The sequence below is a fragment of the Adiantum capillus-veneris genome, chromosome 22 (genome assembly GCF_014529385.1).
Source record: "Adiantum capillus-veneris isolate H3 chromosome 22, ASM1452938v2, whole genome shotgun sequence".
In the NCBI taxonomy this organism is placed as follows: Eukaryota; Viridiplantae; Streptophyta; class Polypodiopsida; order Polypodiales; family Pteridaceae; genus Adiantum; species Adiantum capillus-veneris.
The window spans coordinates 80,973,615-80,979,136 of NC_140952.1; the positions used below are offsets into that span (position 1 = coordinate 80,973,615).

At 37.2% G+C, this 5,522-nt stretch overlaps 1 pseudogene; it reads left to right on the plus strand.

Moving 5' to 3' along the window:
* Nucleotides 1-2,710: 2,710 nt before the first annotated feature.
* Nucleotides 2,711-4,532, plus strand: LOC147429665 (uncharacterized; annotated as a pseudogene).
* Nucleotides 4,533-5,522: the final 990 nt, after the last annotated feature.

The window sequence follows — 5,522 nt, forward strand, 5'->3', positions numbered from 1 at the left end:
GATCAGGAGGCATCATCACAAGTCTGACATCTAGACATTCCCCCCAGTAAAAAGAACAGGATTCTTAAAAGGTGTGTTTTTATTGATGATGAGGCTCAGATTGATGAAGACTCCAACAATGTCGAAGATGATGTAGAGATCACAGGTAAATTATAGTTGTATGTTATAATTTTAATTGCAATGATAGATGGTTGAATTCTATGGACGTTTGATTTTTGTTGAAAAAGTTTGGTTGTGCTCAACAATGTATATGATTAAGAAAGGGTGTATAATTTTTTGTATACATACCATTAATAGTTTTTGTTTATGTTTGAGAAAAGGTCCTTAAATCTCATGTGAGAGCCCTATTTAGGGTGTGTGGTATTTTTAAAAAAAAGTTATCTCTGTGCAAAGGAAACTCTGGTAAATTTTTTGTAATTTAAATACCTTGGACTATCTAATCCTAATTGTATACGTTTTTGGACAATTAAATGTTTGTGTGTTTTATTTATGTAGAGACCAATGTTCACATTGAAGAACCTCGTGACAATGAAGAAGATAGTGATCATGAAGGGGATGATGAGAATAAGCATTTCAAACACCTAGGCATGCAAATTTTTCTTGGCTTGATGAAAGATGTTCTAAGTCAGTTTTATGTCAAGAAGAAGACATTGCCTCCTCCTGTTCCAGTTTGCCGTCTCATGGTGCATGAGGCTGTAACATTTGCTAGAGATGATGTAGAATGGCTCATTTCCTCTTTTGATTTTGCTAGGTATTTAGAAACTATGGGGCATTTTCTTGTGTCCGTCGGGGATTCTAGAGGAGATACCATTCCCGTGACCACTGCAGATATGGAGGAATGAGGACCACTTTGGCGGGAAAAAAATGTTGATTTTTGAGAGAGCACTTGGTAGAGAGTGGCAGGAGCTCAAAGGAAAGAAATTTATGGTATGGGATGGCAACCACATGCTTAAAACATGGTGGAAAAGAATCAAAGAAAGTGAGACCTTTTGCCTTTTCTATAAAGCTTCATTTATATAAATTGTGATTATTGTTTTTACGGTAGAGTATTCGGACAATGGTCAATACCATGTTAGTGTTCATTGCCAATTCCTTGAGTTGTCTAGAGAAAAAGAAGCAGAGTTGCTTCTTGCACTTGATACTTCCAATGCGTAAGTTTACTAATTGCATGTTGGCTCTCATTTTTTGCTAACAATGTTTGTGTTTAACTATTTGTTTTATATTTTGCTGCAACATTTCTAGGGCACGTGTCATGCCAAACATCACTCATGAAGTGTACATGTTTCAAAGATTTTGCATGGCAAATAAAGAGTCTATCGTTCAAAAATTGACACTCAATATCAGATAATGGGCTAGAGTGGAGATGACTGTTGAGGCACGGTATTACCATGGTGCTACACCATGGTACAATACTCCATGTGGATTGATATCACAACTTGTGTGGAAGGTGATACCTACTCTACATGTTGGGTAATTACTGCTAAATTTTATTGTGGTTTCAATACATTGTTTTGTATTAGGATGAGTTCACTACATTTATGTCCAAAGAAAGAGCAAAGCTAGATGCTCTTGGACTAAATGATGTTGAGGAAGAAGAAGAGACTTGACAAGGCCACAAAGGTAGAAGAGGAATGGTTGAAAGATAGGGGCTACAAGTACCTATCAATCACTAATCCTCTTAATGGTGATGATCTCTTCAAGTTGCTTTTTAGCATTAAGTGGGATGGACCTGGAATGCTAAAGATCACTAGAGATAATCTCTATTGTTTGACAAGCTCTAGAATCACTTGTGAGAGGTATTGTAGCGATTAGTTTCTCATTTGTAATTGTGTTTGATCCATTATGATTTGCTATATGATTGAGTGATATGTTGTCTTTTCTGCTCGTAGAAAGAAGATAATTTTCCACCTAATGAGCCTCACTAAGTCTAATGAAAAAGGAGACTTATTGGGCTCACTTGCATGGGGAAGCTACACTTATGATTGAAAGGCACCAAGTAGATGGTCCACCACTTCCAAATTCTTTTGATTTACTCTACAAGATTAGCATGAAAAATCATATTTTGTAGGTAGATATTTCACCGTTGTTTTGAATAGAATATAGACATGTTTTAATTTACAGAAAATCAAGATGAGTATGTTTTTCGAGTTTTTCTATGTGTGCAGGCTTTTATTTTTCTAATGGATGCGGTGAAATCTCCCGACTCTAGTGAGAAGATGTCGGAGCTTGTGTTTTTGGCTAAGAGAGTGATTTACAGGTTAGCATCTTTCACTTGCACTCTTTGCAAGATAAGAGCATTTCATTTTTTTGCCATTGTTAGGTGAAAGTGGGTCGTATTGAGATTGGTTACATATCATTTTCTGTTTACAAAAAAACCTTAAATTCCCTGTGGAAGCCCAATATGGGGTGGATGGTTTTTTTTTACAATACGGGCGTGTAAAAATCCAATGTTGAAAACACTTAAATCCCTTGTGGGAGCCCAAGACAGGGTTTATGGTCTATTTTGAAAAAGTGTACTCCATACAAAGGAGACTCTGGCATTTTTTTTTGGATTATGTGTCATTTGTTATAGTATTGTGTGTATGTGCTTTTCAAAGTTTTTGATGCCTTAAAATTTTGTAGATGGTTTATACAATGTGTTGAGATGCATGAATTGAATGAATCCCTATTATTCACTAGAGAGTGGATTAATGTGTGTGATGAGAATACAATGTTCTCTCCCTTTCTGATTGAAAGGAATTTGACAACATGGGAAGCCAATGTTTGTCCTTGGTGGTTGGATTATCCATTGGGTGTGATTCCAAAGCAAGAGTTTGAATTACGGGAGAGTAAGTACCTATACACTTGTCGCTCTTTTCTTTTGAGATTGTATGTCTTACTTTAGTGCTAATCTAAGTGATATTGTGTTGTATGCTTGTTGAATAAAGGGTTTCAAAAAGAGAGTGATGATTACTTAGAGGAGACACAAGAAGAGTCTCTCCCTCCCGTTTCACTTGGAGTTACTCAAAACACCGTTGAGAGTGGCTCTCGAGGTACTCCACTAGCAAGCAATGTACTCAAGAAGGGTAAAGAGAACATGGAGCCTCCAAGTACATCAAGATTACCTACTCCCTCTTTGATGCCTCCCATTGTGCCATCTACTGAGCTCGGCATGTTCTCTTTGACAACCACAATACCCCATATGACACCCTCTTCTAATGTACCCACTACATCCTCATTAGCACACACAACTTCGTTTGTTACAGAGTCCTCACTTCCAAGGCGAGAGGCTTGGGAGAGAAGGCCGATCACATGATTGGTTGGTAAGATTAATAAAATTGTTAGCAAATTTTTCTTTCATAGTTCCTAATTAAAATCTAATTTGATTAATGCTTGTAGGGTTCCATTACCAAACCGTTGTGGATGTTTTTCTTGTGGATATATCACAAATTGATAAGTTTGCCCTTGATAGGTGTATTTCCATAATGCTTACTTCTTTGCATTATCTTCTTGCATTGTTTTATGATTTTGAACATGACTAATGTTTGGTTTTCTTGTAGCATCAACAATTTTCTTGTGACACAAAATAACAATTTATTTAGCAAAGATAGTGTGCCTTGTCGTGAGGTGGCTAAGATTACCTTTGCGGATTTTCCTACAAGTTTACTTGTGGATGGTATCGGAATTATTCCATTGGGTAAGTAAATTTTCTTTGGGGTAATACCTACAGCTAAGTATGGTTGTATGCTTACATAGCAACATTCACTTTTGTAGAGTGCATGAGTGTTCCCAAGTGGAACACATTTTCTAGGGGCCTAGTGACAGGGTGCATGGATGTGGCTCGTGAGTTTTTGATAGATGAGGAGTTTTTAGTCACCAGGTGCATGGCCGAGCATATTGGAGATTTTATTGTAGATGCTGCTAGGGTAGAACTTGTGATGTTACGTACATGGACCCTCATGTGTAACAAGAAGGCATATCGGCATCCACTCACTAGAGAGGCGGTGAGATAACAAACTTAGTTTCATAGTTTTATGTCCTAACTAAAAACTTTATAGCTATGAAATTATTTGAATTATTTTCAATGCAGGTACTTGATCTTACCATGTGTCTTTGGTATCGTATTGGCCATCCTGTGCCACACTGTGATAGAGAGGCAGATGAGAAAATTGCCGAAATATTGTTTCCAGTAGATTGTAGCTACATGATAGATGATGTAGTCTTCCCCATTGAGATTGATGGTGTCATTCTTAGAGGTGGGGCAGAGTGGTCTTCTTTGTTCTTTTGGTAAGATTAGTCTAAATTATTATACTTTTGAGTTTTATGGTATATATGTGTTTGCATTATGTTTCTAATTTACTTTTCATATTGCTAGGTGGTTGCTGGCAACATTTACTGAGCCTCACGACTATGTTTTGGACTTGTTTGCGGGGTGTGGTGGTTTGGGCTGAGCTTCTGCGGAAGATATGAGGCATTGCATGTGTCTAGAGCTAGATGATGTGCTCTACAAAAGGTGTTTGACAGACATTGCATGTGGATCTGTGAAATGTTGATTGTAGATGCACACTTGATTGGGAAAACACTATTATAACAGTACACATCTTGATTTTTTGATTTATATTTTGATGTACATGGTTTCCATATGACATTGATATGGCATTTTGGTAACGTTGTTGAATCTTCATGAAACTTGAGGCATGACCGCTACACACCTAAAGGACACTACTCTAAACTCTTTAAAGTTGTTGAATCTTCAGGAAACTCGAGGGATAACCACTACACACCTAAAGGACACTACTCTAAATTCTCTTACCCAACTCACTAGCTGTAAACATTTGGTGCAAAAACCGTGTATGAAGACAGGCCAAAAATTATAGGTCATTGATTTAGACGTGTTTAAGCCTATAATATGTAGTTCTACTATCTGTGAACGCAATGACATTTAGCAATTTCTAATCGGATGCAAGGTTAGAGAGAAAACTCACCTCAAAGCTCATGGGAGAGATCTTGCAAAGAGACCAAAAATATGCAAGCTTGGCGTTGGCATGTAGCTCTTGCCGTTACTAACACGATGGTGAAGACGCCTTTGCAATGTAGCATTTGTAGCATGTGTAGAGAGTAGAAGAATATTACTCACTCTCTCACACAAAACTCATGGAACACTCAGTTGAGCTCAAAAGTTGATTAATTCAAAAAGTTGCCCTTAGGGTTACAAAAATTGTCTTTTATACCTCAGCCTTGGAGGTTCTAATTTATCAAAATCATCTCCTACTTTCTACCATGGGTTTGGCTAATCCGCATATTTAGTATATTAGAATTTGGAAACTCAATCGAGTCTCAAAAAATAATTACATTGAGTTTGACAAAATGAATAATACAAAATTGGGCTGTTCCGTATGTTCGGTGTTTAACATAGTCCATAGCTACTAATTGCCGATGCAATCAATGCAATCTTATGTAGTGGAAGGAATCTATGAAGTTCTTAGAGGCTATCATGCACTTACACACAATAGACTTCTCCACCTTGCACAAAATGCAATCAA